Source organism: Nicotiana tabacum, chromosome 1, assembly GCF_000715075.1.
Source record: "Nicotiana tabacum cultivar K326 chromosome 1, ASM71507v2, whole genome shotgun sequence".
NCBI classification, from domain to species: domain Eukaryota; kingdom Viridiplantae; phylum Streptophyta; class Magnoliopsida; order Solanales; family Solanaceae; genus Nicotiana; species Nicotiana tabacum.
Window position 1 is genome coordinate 201,308,537 of NC_134080.1, and position 15,021 is coordinate 201,323,557.

Genomic DNA, 15,021 nt, shown 5'->3' on the forward strand with positions numbered 1-15,021 from the left:
TAAGTAAATAATTTCCCAGCAGTGTTATCCCCAGCAGTCTCGGGGAAAGACAACACGAGCTTTTAAAGGGGAAAATCATCCTCAGCAAGGCCACAAATCGGCCAGCATTTTAAAAACTGATAAAATTTTCTTTGCTTGAGAGTTGAAACATGAACAAAGCAGCGCAAGGGAAAAAGAAAAGAAAAAAAAAAGGGAATTACAAAGGTAAGTTTCTCAAATCTTTGATCTTTACATTTTCCTCCTAGGATAAAGGTCCTAGTCTGATGAAATTTTCTCCTGAGATATCAAATCTTAGTCCGATGAATCTTTCTCCAAAGCTCGAAAGGAGCTTGATTTATTTTTAAAAATATTAGAGTTGAAGTCAGGAGCCCGCCTGGAGAATAGAGGCGTTAAAATTTAAGAAATTGTTGAAGTCAGGAGCCCGCCTGTAGAACGGAAGTTGTTAAATTTTAAATTGAAGAAGTCAGGAGCCCACCTGTAGAATGGCAATTTAAATTTCAAGTTTTGAATTTGGAATACATTTCAGTCTTTACATTTAAGTTGAAGAAATTGGGTTCATCCACCCTCAAATAGGATTTTATTTTCAAAGTTGTTGAAGTCAGGAGCCCGCCTGAAGAGAGGAAAGGCGTTTTATTTAAAAAAAGAAGTTGTTGAAATCTCGCCAACCTAAAGAAAGGAATGGCATTTTATTGTTGAAATCAGGAGCCCGCCTGAAGTGAGGAAAGGCGTTTTATTTTTAAAAGTTGTTGAAATCTCGCCAGCCTAAAGAAAGGAATGGCATTTTTTTTCAAAGTTGTTTTGAAGTCAGGAGTCCGCCTGAAGAGAGGAAAGACGTTTATTTTTCAAAGTTGTTGAAATCAGGAGCCCGCCTGAAGAGAGGAAAGGCGTTTATTTTTCAAAGTTGTTGAAGTCAGGAGCACGCCTGAAGAGAGGAAAGGCGTTTTATTTTTTAAAAAGTTGTTGAAATCTCGCCAGCCTAAAGAAAGGAATGGCATTTTATTTTCAAAGTTGTTGTTGAAATTAGGCGCCCACCTGTGTAACAAGGGAATACATTTCATGTCTTTACCATTAGGCGCCCACCTGTGTAACAAGGGAATACATTTCATGTCTTTACCATTAGGTGCCCACCTGTATAACAAGGGAATACATTTCATGTCTTTACCATTAGGCGCCCACCTGCATAACAAGGGAATACATTTCATGTCTTTACCATTAGGCGCCCACCTGTATAACAAGGGAATACATTTCTGTTTTTTCATTTCATGTCCTAGGCGCCCACCAGTATAATGGGGGCATGCATTTCTGTCTTTTCATTTCATGTCCTCGGTCGCCCACCAGTATAATGCGGGTATACCTTTCAGTTTTTCATTTCTGTTCTAGGTCGCCCACTAGTATAATGCGGGTATACATTTCTGTCTTTTCATTTTATGTCCTAGGTCGCCCACCAGTATAATGCGGGAATACATTTCTGTCTTTTCATTTTATGTTCTAGGTCGCCCACCAGTATAATGCGGGTATACATTTCTGTTTTTCATTTCATGTCCTAGGTCGCCCACCAGTATAATGCGGGTATGCATTTCTGTTTTTCATTTCGTGTTCTAGGTCGCCCACCAGTATAATGCGGGCATACATTTCAGTTTTTCATTTCTAGGTCGCCCACCAGTATAATGCGGGTATGCATTTCTGTTTTCATTTCATTTCTAGGTCGCCCACCAGTATAATGTGGGTATGCATTTCTGTTTTCATTTCATGTCCTAGGCGCCCACCAGTATAATGCGGGAATACATTTCTGTTTTTTTATTTCATGTTCTAGGTCGCCCACCAGTATAATGCGGGTATACATTTCTGTTTTTCATTTCATGTCCTAGGTCGCCCACCAGTATAATGCGGGTATGCATTTCTGTTTTTCATTTCGTGTTCTAGGTCGCCCACCAGTATAATGCGGGCATACATTTCAGTTTTTTATTTCTAGGTCGCCAACCAGTATAATGCGGGTATGCATTTCTGTTTTCATTTCATTTCTAGGTCGCCCACCAGTATAATGCGGGTATGCATTTCTGTTTTCATTTCATGTCCTAGGCGCCCACCAGTATAATGCGGGAATACATTTCTGTTTTTTTATTTCATGTTCTAGGTCGCCCACCAGTATAATGCGGGTATGCATTTCTGTTTTTCATTTCGTGTTCTAGGTCGCCCACCAGTATAATGCGGGCATACATTTCAGTTTTTCATTTCTAGGTCGTCCACCAGTATAATGCGGGTATGCATTTCTGTTTTCATTTCATTTCTAGGTCGCCCACCAGTATTATGCGGGTATGCATTTCTGTTTTCATTTCATGTCCTAGGTAACCCACCAGTATAATGCAGGTATACATTTCAGTTTTTCATTTTTAGGTCACCCACCAGTATAATGCGGGTATACATTTTCATTGCATGTCCTAGGTCGCCCACCAGTATAACGAGGGAATACATTTCATATTGTTGCATTCAGGCGCCCACCTGTATAACGAGAGGAATACTTTTCAATCTTATACTGCAGATCTTGAAATCAGTAACCCACCGGAAGGTAGAAGGTTACAACAGGAATTCCCAGCAGGAAACAATAAAAATCCCCAGCACTAGAAAGCAGAAGGTGGCAACAAGAGGTCCCAGCACAAAATCAAGCGCATGAGTCAAAAGGAAGAAAAGACTCGTCTTGAAAGAAACGGCTTGTGAACATTAAATTATGCCCAACATAACAAATCTGATGAGGAGAGCCGTATCCCCAGAGGAACCGCCGAAAAGCTTAATGAAGAAAGCCATATCCCCGACGGACCAAGCAAAATGATGAAACTGGTATTCAGAAAGGCAAAAGGCCAGTGTCATCCCCAAATTCACGGAAGAAAAGCACCGGAGGAAACACAAGCCGACAAGAAAGCAAGGCAACAAGAACAAGTTGCAGATAGATGAGATCTTATGATCCGTAGTCTAGCCTAGCTTCTTGTTTTCTTTTAAGCATGGTGTAATAAGGAGGTCAGCAAACAAGTGAAAGTAGCATGCAACAACGGCAACATTGCAGTCCCACGGTAGTCTCAGCTACCAAAACTTCCCGAACTACATTGACCTGATTTCTGTTCAGCCCAGGATATGTAGGAAACCTCTGAAGCAAAGGTTCGGTCAAATCTTTCAAAAAATGCTTCACACGGAGTACTCAGATGGGCAAAAATCGCTCACTTTATCTTTGCACGAAAACCTTTCGTGTCTTCGGGCAAAGAGGGGCAGCTGTAAGCACGTGATTTTTGCCCTATGAAAGAATTACTCCCAAGAAATTCAAAAAGATTTTTCCTTGGTGTGCATTTTTTTGAATTTTTGTGTAATTATTTGTATATTTGTCTGCGCATGTTTATTTGCTAAATTAATAAAAAAATACAAAAATATATCGCATTTTGCATGTAGGATTTAATTCTACAATTGTTAGTAATTAAGTTTGTTTTACAAAAATGAAAATTACAAAAATAGGCATCTTTCACATTTTTAGCATTTAATAATTGTACAATTTTATGCTTAATTATTACTTAATTGTGTGTTAATTATTATTAGGAGTTAATTTGCGCTTTTATAAATTAATTTAGTTCTATATGATAGTTTAAGGATTTTTAGAATTTAGTTTTAGAAAAATAAAAGAAGAAAAGAGAGCAAAAAATAAAGAAAATCAGAATTGGGCCTCTGCTCCAAATTCAAGCCACAGGCCCAAATATACTCAACCTTCCTCTACGACCCGGTCCATTTCAAACCGGGTCGACCCAGTCCACAACCCAAATACCCAACACCCCCTATCTTACACAAAACAAAACAAAAAAACCAAAAAAAAACCCTAACACTAACCATCCGCCCCCCCTTCCTTATCTTCTTCTTCTCCATAACCTTCCCCAAGCAAGCAACCATGGCTTCCCCCCCTCACACCTCATCCCCACGACCAACACCCTCAACATACACACACAGTAGTCGTCGAACCTCCATAGCCACACCAAACGACCCCGCTGCCATTGCTTCATTTTCTTCGTCAAGCTCGAAGCTTGCTCGACACCCATGGCTGCGCATCTCCTTCTTCTTCACGACAACCCAGCAGTAACCAAGCCAGCCCGTTGTTGCTGCCATGGCTGCGTCTTCTCCATTCGTTGCTGCTGCTACTGCCTGCTTCTCCGTCGTCCACCATTGCTGCCCGACGCCACCGCTGCTGCTGCATTTTCTTCTCTCCGTGCTGCTGCTGCTGCGTCGTCTGCTTCTTCAGCTCGTGCATGGCTGCCTCCCTCCCCGACGTGAGCTGCTGCTGTGTGCAGCTTAACCAGCATCTTCAAACGACCATCTTCTTCAGTCGAACCACCATGAACGACCTCGCCATTCCATGGCTGCCCTCGCTGCTTCGCCTTAACAGCTTCACGTCCAAAACAACCAACATCCATGGATGCCTCGTCTTCGTCTTCTTCACTTCTGCTTCACGTTCAAAACCAGCTGCACCTTCACCGTTGATGCTGCCTTCTGCTTCATTTTCAAACGACACCAAATGACCATCTTCTTCGATAGTTCGTTCGTGGTCGTCTTCGGCGTCAAGTTATTTTGGTGCGATAATTGTTTCCGGGCAGATTTGTTTTCGTTTGAGTTCGTTGTCGCTTCGATCCGGTTAGTGGGTTTGAGTTTCATTTTGTCCATATTTTTATTTTGATGTTCTCGGATTCTAAAATCGGTAAATGTTCGATTCTTGCTTTTTTCATGTTTATCGTTGAATTAATTTTCTAGTTTGTTCATATGTTTTGTTGATTTAATTTTTAGATTCAAATGGAACTTTGATTAATTAGTTTTTCAGTTTATTTCATGTGCTTTTATTTATTTTTGTAACAGAAATTGTTAGTTTAATTTTAATATTGTCAGATTTAGTTTAAATCGTTTGAATCCGTTGTTTGTTGTTTAATATAGATTTAATTCATGTTCATTTTGTTTGAAGTTCGTTTTAATTCAGTAATTTAATGTGAAGTTATGTTTTGGTTTTAAATTTTTTTTTTCTGATTCAATGTAGCTTTGCTATAGTTTTGTTGGATTTAATTTAAAAAGATCATTTGATTATTTGAAGTTTAGTGATTTGAATATGTTTATTTGTTTTGTTTAAGCTTAATTCGAATTTGAATAAAACTTGCTTGTTATTGTTGTTGAAACTTTTCATTTATGTTCATACTTTGTTTGATTGTTCTTGAATCCGAAATTAGTATAAGTTTGATTTTCTTGTTTGTTGTTTATCATTTATGATTATTTCTTCAGTTTGTTTCATGATCTTGTTTAGTTTAATATAGAAATTGTTGGTTGTAATGTTGTTAGATTTAATTTTAAGTTCAAATGATTATTGAATTTAGAAATCTGAATATACTTGTTTGTTGTTGTTGAATCTGAAAGTAGGTTTGTTTGCTGTTAAAAATATTGTTCAATCAAAATAATTTTAGTTGTTTCTTTGTTGTTCATCATTTAGTTTGAATTTGTTGTTGAAAATTGTTTAGAAATTGGTCATATTTGCTGTATTTTGGTTGAAATTAATTAGGTGAATTGGTTATAGCTGATGGGGGTAGTTTGGTAATTTGCAGTACGTTCAGGGGTAGAATGGTAATTTCAGTAAGGTCAGAGGAGTATTTTTGGAATTAAAATTCTGAACATTTATTTATTTTGAGTGTTTTGTCCATTAAAATTAAGATAATATTAAAATACTCAATAATGGGGAGACAAGATATAATGGTGGGGAATAATGCAATTGTTTAATATAAGCATGGGGGACAAGATATAATGAGGTATTTATTTAATAAAGTGGGGGACAAAACATTAGGTAGTGGGATTAAAAGGGGGATGAGTGGGAAAATAGTGGGTTTTATGTTTAAAAAATGCTGAAGGATGTTAATAAAGAGAGGAGACTTGATCAGATTTTGGGACAGAATACAGAAGAAAATTTTAAGAGAGTGGAAATTCCGAAAAATACTAAGACTTCAGAAAATAAAAAGAAAAACATTCTGGAAATTCAAAAGAAGAATAGTATGCACCTGATATACAATCCAAATATTCTGATATACGGATTCTGAAATTAAGGGTTAAACACTAACTAGTCTTTCAAAATCTGAAAAGATTCCTTTTGCTTCTGTCCGTTGATTGTTGTTGGTGTTTCTGGATTTTTGTCTTGATTTTAAAATCTGTCACTAAGTTTCTCGTTGTTGGTTGTTATTGGTTGCTGGGGTTGCTGTTGTTGTATGCTACTGAATTTCTGTTGATCTCCCTTTTCTTTTGCTTCCAATATCAGGTACACAACTGACACGCTGATTATTGTAAACTGAAATAGGAAGCATGAATACGAAAATGAAGAGTTGAAGTTCTAAATTTATTTTAATTATATTCTGAATTTTATTTGTATATATAAATTATTTAGCTTACAAAAATCAGAATCATGTAGCTATTTAATATATATATAGTGGAACATCTGACGATAGCTTAACGGATGAACTATCTATATATATTGCTTAAAAATAAATAAATGGTGTAGTAACTTCGTCTAGTTAAAAATCAAACGTATAGACCATTTCGGAACTTGTAGGAATATTGTTTAGTTAAATAATATTGGTTAATTTCAGCATGTATATGGTTTAGGATTAAAATTAGATTGCTAAGTTTTTTTTAATTTGACAAACTGAGAACATGCCTAGTATAATGTAACTAGGTAGTAACATGTGAATAAGACGGCCAAGGTCTAGTTTTATGCCATACACGTTGGGCCTGGGCCCGCATTGGCAACGTACTGCCCTGCTTGTATCATTTTCAGAATTTATGAATCATATTCGAAACTCAACTATAACAACTCAAGCATGTAAATAAATTAAGACCTTTTCTCTTTCATTTTGTAGAGACAATTTTAATAGAAAAAATGTAGGCACTTTAGGATTATCCTTTTAAAATAAATGAGATGAGCCTCACCCAATAAAACGCACAAATTGCGGGGCCCTCGATAAATGTTTATTTAAAATTACTTAGACTTCGGGATGAGCCGTTTAGCAAAATTCCACGGCCTTACCCAGAAATAATAATACGCTAATTGCTTTAGGCGCGCGATTTAATTAATCTTACCTTCTTAAACTCGGGTGCGCATTTCATGCGACCCAAATCCAAATCCCAAAACATTGAATAAAAAATGTGTTCCGGATTACAGGTGCATTTCATGTGACGCAATCCAAAGACATGTTCTTTTTAAACAATATAATAAAAGTGGTAAAGAGTTAAAACTTGCACAAGAGCGCATAATTGTATAAAATCAGATAAACAAGACGAATATGACAGTTGAGCGACCGTGCTAGAACCACGGAATTCGGGAATGCCTAACACCTTCTCCTGGGTTAACAGAATTCCTTATCCGGATTTCTGGTTCGCAGACTGTAATACAGAGTCATTCTTTTCCTCGATTCGGGATTAAATTGGTGACTTGGGACACCCTAAAATCTCCCAAGTGGCGACTCTGAATAAATAAACAAATCCCGTTTCGATTGTCCTTTAATTGGAAAAACTCTTTCAACTCCTCGCGGGGGCGGAAAATGGAGGTGTGACAGGTAGATTCAGTGGTACCTCGTCTGGAGGTAGAGATTCATATGGTAGAGGCCATCCTCCTAGGCCCTTTCAGTCAGCTCTTCAGGTCTCCCATGGTACTTCAGGTGGTCGTGGTTCTCAGATGCACTATTCTGATCAGCAGCCTTACAGTGCACCATCAGCACCTATCAGTGCACCGCCGCTTCAGAGTTTCCAGGGTCGTCATCCCTAACAACCGAGGGCTTGTTTTATTTGTGGAGACACGTGGCACATTGCTAGGTATTGCCCTCGAGCTTCGAGCAGTTCTCCGCATCAGGGTTCTCATGCTATGGTACAGGCGCCAGATGTCCCACAGCCTGCCCAGCCAACGAGAGGCAGGGACAGAGGTGTTAGAGGTGGAGGTAGAGGTCCCAGAGGTGGAGCTCAAGCCGCCAGAGGTGGAGGACAACCAGCAGCAGGTCGTCCTAGAGAGGCAGTTCAGGGTGGTGGGGCCCAGCCCCGATGTTATGCACTTCCAGCCAGGCCCGAGGCTGAGTCTTCAGATGCAGTCATTACAGGTACTATACTGGTTTGTGATAGAGATGCTTCAGTGCTATTTGATCTAGGGTCTACGTATTCGTACGTGTCATCTTATTTTGCCCCATACCTGGTCATGCCTAGTGATTCATTGAGTATTCCTGTTTATGTGTCTACACCGGTGGGTGATTCTATTGTAGTTGATTGAGTTCATCATTATTGTAATGTAGTGTTTGGGGGTCTTGAGACCCGTGTCGATTTTTTGCTTTTAGACATGGTCGATTTCGATGTTATATTGGGAATGGATTGGTTATCCCCGTACCATGCTATCTTGGATTGTCATGTCAAGACCGTGACCTTAGTCCTGCCAGGTTTGCCCCATTTAGAGTGGAGAGGGACCCCTAGTCATTCTTCCCATAGTGTTATCTCTTATGTGAAGGCTCGGTGTATGGTCGAGAAGGGGTGTTTGGCCTATTTGGCTTATGTTCGCGATTCTAGTGTGGAGGTCCCTTCTATTGATTATGTACCCATTGTTCGGGAGTTTTCTGAGGTGTTTCCTTCATACTTGCCCGGTATGCCGCCCGACAAGGATATCGACTTTTGCATTGATTTGACTCCGGGCACCCAGCCCATTTCTATCCCGTCGTATCATATGGCCCTATTGGAGTTGAAAGAGTTAAAGGAATAGTTGCAGTATTTGTTTGAGAAGGGTTTCATTAGACCCAGTGTTTCGCATTGGGGTGCGCCAGTTTTGTTTGTAAAGAAAAAGGATGGTTCAATGAGAATATGAATTGATTACCGGCAATTGAACAAGGTTACAATTAATAATAAGTATCCACTGTCGAGGATTGATAATTTGTTTGACCAGCTTCAGGATGCCAAGGTATTTTCAAAAATTGACTTGAGATCTGGCTACCATCAGTTAAGGATTAGGGCATCTGATGTCCCTAAGACAACATTCCGCACTTGGTACGGGCATTATGAGTTCTTGGTTATGTCATTTGGGTTGACCAATGCCCCAGCAGCCTTTATGGATTTGATGAACCGAGTGTTCAGGCCTTATTTGGACTCGTTCGTGATAGTCTTCATTGATGATATTTTGGTATATTCCCGCAGATGGGAGGAGCACGAGCAGCACCTTAGAGTGGTTCTTCAGACCTTGAGGGATAGTCAGTTATATGCTAAGTTCCCGAAGTGTGAGTTCTGGTTGAGCTCAGTTGCATTTCTGGGTCACGTTGTATCAGTAGAGGGTATTCAGGTTGATCCAAAGAAGATTGAGACAGTCAAGAACTGGCCTAGACCAGTTATAGAGATTCGGAGTTTCTTGGGATTGGCAGGCTACTATCGTAGGTTCGTGGAGGGGTTCTCGTCTATTGCAGTCCCGATGACTAGGTTGACCTAGAAGGGTGCCCAGTTCAGATGGTCGGACGAGTGTGAGGCGAGCTTTCAGAGTCTCAAGACAGATCTAACTACGTCACCGGTGTTGGTTTTGCCCACAGGTTCAGGGCCTTATACAGTCTATTGTGATGCATCTCGTATTGGACTTGGTGCAGTGTTGATGTAGGATGGCAAGGTCATTGCCTATGCTTCGAGGTAGTTGAAGGTTCATGAGAAGAACTATCCAGTGCATGATTTGGAGTTGTTAGCCATTGTTCACGCATTGAAGATTTGGAGTCACTATCTGTATGGCGTGGCGTGTGAGGTGTTCACGGACCATAAGAGTCTTCAGCATTTGTTCAAGCAAAAGGAGTTGAATTTGAGGCAGAGGAGGTAGTTGGAGTTGTTGAAAGATTATGACATCACTATCCTATATCACCCGGGAAAGGCCAATGTGGTGGCCGAGGCTTGAGTAGGAAGTCAGCCAATATGGGCAGTCTTGCTTATATTCCGGTCGGTGAGAGACTGCTTACTTTGGACGTTAAGGCTTTGGCCAATCAGTTTGTGAGGTTGGATATTTCTGAGCCTAGTCGAGTGTTAGCTTGCACGGTCGCTCATTCTTCGTTATGGGAGCCTATCCATGATCGGCAGTTTGATGATCCCCATTTGTGTGTCCTTAGAGACACGGTGCAGCGTGGAGGTGCCAAGCAGGTTACCTTAGGTGATGATGGAGTCCTGAGATTGCAGGGTCAAGTTTATGTGCCTAATGTGGATGGGCTTCGAGAGTTGATTTTAGAGGAGGCCCATAGTTCCCGGTACTCTATCCATCCGGGCACCGCGAAGATGTATTAGGATTTGCGGCAGCATTATTGGTGGCGTAGAATGAAGAAGGATATTGTTGCATATGTGGCTCGGTGTTTGAATTGTCAGCAGGTTAAGTATGAGCATCAGAGGCCTGGTGGTTTATTTCATAGGATTGAGCTTCCCAAGTGGAAGTGGGAGAGAATCACTATGGACTTTGTTACTAGACTTCCGTTGACCCGGAAGAAGTTTGATGCAGTTTGGGTCATTGTTGATAGGCTGACCAAGTCAGCATATTTCATTCTTGTGGCAGTCTCCTATTCGTCCGAGAGGTTAGCTGAGATCTATATCTGGGAGATTGTTCGTCTTTATGATGCGCCGATATCTATCCTTTCGGATCGAGGTACGCAGTTCACCTCGCGTTTCTAGAGAGCAGTTCAGCGAGGGTTAGGCACCCAGGTTGAGTTGAGTACAGCATTTCATCCTCAGACGGATGGGCAGTCCGAGTGGACTATTCAGATATTGGAGGATATGCTCCGAGCTTGTGTTATTGACTTTGAGGTTCGTGGGATCAGTTCTTGCCTTTAGCAGAGTTTGCCTGCAACAACAGCTACCAGTCGAGTATCCAGATGGCTCCTTACGAGGCTTTGTATGGTAGGCGATGTCGATCTCCAGTTGGATGGTTTGAGTCGGGGGAGGCTCGGTTGTTGGGTACAGATTTGGTTCAGGAGGCCTTGGACAAGGTCAGGATCATTCAGGATAGGTTTCGTACATCTCAGTCCAGGAAAAAGAGCTATGTATATCATAAGGTTCGAGATGTGGCTTTTATGGTTGGTGAGCGGGTATTGCTCCGAGTGTCGCCTACGAAGGGCATGATGAGATTCGGGAAGAAGGGCAAGCTTAGCCCTAGGTTCATTGGTCCATTTGAGATCCTTGATCGAGTGGGAGAGGTGGCTTATAGACTGGCATTGCCGCCTAGGTTATCAGCCGTGCATCCAGTGTTTCATGTGTCCATGCTTCGGAAATATCACGGCGATCCATCCCACGTGTTAGATTTCAGCACTGTCCAGTTGGACAAGGATTTGTCATATGAGGAGGAGCCGGTGGCTATTCTAGACCGACAGGTTCGCCAGCTGAGGTCGAAGAGTTTTCCTTCGGTTCGTATTCGGTGGAGAGGTCAGCCTCCTGAGGCATCGACCTGGGAGTCCGAGTCCGACATGCAGGACCGTTATCCCCATCTTTTTCCCGACTCAGGTACTTCCTTCTTCTGTCCGTTCGAGGATGAACGGTTGTTTTAGAGGTGGAGAATGTGACGACCCAAAGGGTCATCACCTGTTTCTAATTGAATTTTTTTGTGTCTCCGAGGCCTTGAAAACCTCATTTAGGGTTGCCTCGATTTGTGTGCGCAGTCCGGGCGCATAGCCGAAAAGCTTAAATGTGAAATCTTGTGAAAATTGCTAAGTTTTGACCTCGAAATGAATAAGTTTGACTCTGTTCAACATTTTGGGTAAACGGACCCGGACCCGTGATTTGACGGTCCCGGAGGGTCCGTAGGAAAATATGGGACGTGGGCGTATGCCCGGAATCGAATTCCGAGGTCCCATGCCCGAGTGATGAATTTTTAAGTGAAATTGTTTTCTGAAAATGTTTAAAGAAAATTGAAATGAAAACTGATGTGAAAGTAATGGTATCGGGCCCGTATTTTTGTTCCGGCGCCCGGTACAGGTCTTATATATGTTTTGATCCAGACCCTAATTGGAAAATTGATGTTTAAAAGGAAATCTGAGGAATTTCATGGATATTGAGGGGCAATTCGATGTTCATGACTTTATATTGGTGATGTGATCACACGAATATGTTCGTCGGGTGTTTTGAGGTAGTGTGCATGTTTGGTTTAGAGTTTCGAGGGCTCGATGTGTTTCTAGTAGGATCCGGGATGCCTTAGGCTTAAAAAGATCAAATGTTGCAGGTTCAGAAAAATATTGCAGGCCTCTGAACCCTTTAGCACCGCCCGCGAGGAAACACGTGCGGCCGCGGAGGGGCCAGCGCGGCCGCGGAGGGGCCAGCGCGGCCGCGGTCACCTTTGCACAGTCGGCGGTGAGTGCTGCGCGGCCGCGATCGGCCTTGCGCGGTCTGTGCGGGGCATAGATCCGCAGGTCTTCAGGGAGCCTGCGCGGCCGCGATCCTTCTTGCGTGGTCCGCGGTGGGAACTTCAGGGGGGTATAAATACACGTGAATTTCAGTTATTTTACACTTTTCAAAACCCCAAAACATAAGAGGCGATTTTCCAAACAACTTTTCTTCTCCAAAACAATTGGTAAGTGATTTCTAACTTATTTTCTTCACTTCTTAACATCTTTTAACATGATTTCAACTTCAATCAAAGATTTTCATGGGGAAATTGGGTGTTTTGGGTAGAACCTAGGTTTTTCTCTAAAATTTGGGTATTTGGACCTCAATTTGAGGTCCGATTTCAAAACAAATCATATATTTGGATTCGTGGGGGAATAGGTAATCGGGTTTCGGTCCGAACCTCGGGTTTTGACCACGTGGTCCCGGGGGTGATTTTTGACTTTTGGGTATAACTTTAGAAAACTCATTTTCATGCATTGGGGTTGATTCATTTAGCATTTATTAATGTGATTAAGTAACTTATGACTAGATTCGAGCGGATTGGTGGTGGAATCAAGAGGTAAAGCTATAATTGAGACTTGAGTGGTGTTCAAGGCACCGAGGTAACTGTTTGGTTTAACCCTAGCTTAAGGGATTAGGAGTTGGGTCATATTTGTTACTTGCTTCTTGTTGAGTACGACGTATAGGCATGGTAACGAGTATCTATACATTGGTGTCAAGCATGACTGTGGGTCTTAACTTGAAAATTGTTGTGTTTTTGAATGACACCTTGTATACTTTAATTAATGATCCTCTATTATTAAGTATTTCCATTAATTGAACTGAATACTAGTAAAGTGAGATTGGTTATACCTGATTCTCCCTTGCCGGGATGACTATTTCGATATCCTTGTTCCCTTGCCGGGAAGTTATTATATTACTTATGTCCCCTTGCCAGGAAGTTATTATATTACTTATGTTTCCTTGCCGAGATTTCTGGTGATTGTATGGTGAATTGAAATGGGAGCGGGTGGTACGCCTACTACAAGATATTATGAAATGGGAGCGGGTGGTACGCCTACCACAAGATATTATGAAATGGAAGCAGGTGGTATGCCTACAACAAGATATTATGAAATGGGAGCGGGTGGTACGCCTACCACAAGATATTATGAAATGGGAGAGGGTGGTATGCCTACCACGAGATATAATGAAATGGGAGCAGGTGGTATGCCTACCACGAGATAGAATGAAATGGGAGCGGGTGGTACGCCTACCACGAGATATGAGAAATGGGATCGGGTTGCACGCCTGCAACAAGAGGAAACTGAAAGTGAAAGTTGCCTTTATTTTCTTCATTTGTGATAGAAGTTATAGTGCTAGCTTTCTTATTATTCCTTGTTATTCCTTTTAACTGCTATCTCCGAAGCATGTTCCCCTTCCCCAGCTTTAACTGCTTATTTCTTGTTTACTTTTCCGCCATATATTATATAACTGTATAGGTTTATCTGGAGTCTGGTCCTAGCCTCGTCACTACCTCGCCGGGGTTAGGCCAGACACTTACCAGCACATGGGGCCGGTTATGCTGATACTACGCTTTGTGCTCTTTTGCACAGATCCAGGTTTTGGACAGCAGCAGTAGCGTGGGAGCCAACCTTCAGTCCAGTGAGACACTGAGGTATCCTTGCAGGCGTTCGCAGGCTCGGCGTCTCCCCTATCTTTTATTTCCATCTATTATCTCATATATTCGAGACAAACAGTTTATATTTTCTTTCAAACGGTTGTATTTAGCACTCTTAGAAGTTCGTGAGTAATGTGACACCAGTTCTTGGGTGGAGGCATATGTTGATTCTCGCATTATTGTTCAGTTTTCTTTAAATTTAAGTCTTCCGCATATTTATTTAATTCCGTTGCATTCATGCTATCGCCGATAATTGTTAAAAGAAGTAATTGTTAATGATGTAAGCAGTTAAGGATTGGCCTGCCTAGCTCTCATTAGTAGGCGCCATCATGACTCCCGAGGGTGGGAAATCCGGGTCGTAACAAAGTTAGTTCATCTTCCCATGTATTGTTCACGATAACTCTATTTAGATATTTCATTGGATGATATTGGTTGGTATCTCATACATGTGGAAAAGATGTATTGTGTGGCTACCAAATCACTTCAATTAAATAGTTTTAGATTTCAGCATTGCTAAATAGATCATGTGCTTGATTCAATATGGTGGCTGAGTAGTTTAAGGCATAGTTCAAGCTTATGACTCGTTATTAAAGGCATGTCAAATGAATTATAAGTCTATAATCTGATTATTCATGCATGTTTAGTTTTTTCCAGAATTTCGTATAATCTTTCTTGTTGTCATTTGTGAATCAAGAAGTATGAATTTCAGCCATGGCCTTATCATTAAGAGCCTATTTTGCAAAATATGTGGGTTTGATTTTGGCCCCATAAGTAGGTCATGTCCATCAAGAGGCCTGGAGTGACCAGATCTAGGCCTCGCGTGTTTTGGGTTCAATTTGGAGCCCAATCGTATTTGGGCTTTGATTGTTTCCTTCTGTTAAATTCTGCTCTAATTCAATGGAGAGTTTTGTGAGGCTGTTGGACTCAGTTTTAGGCCCAAAAGTAAGACAGTC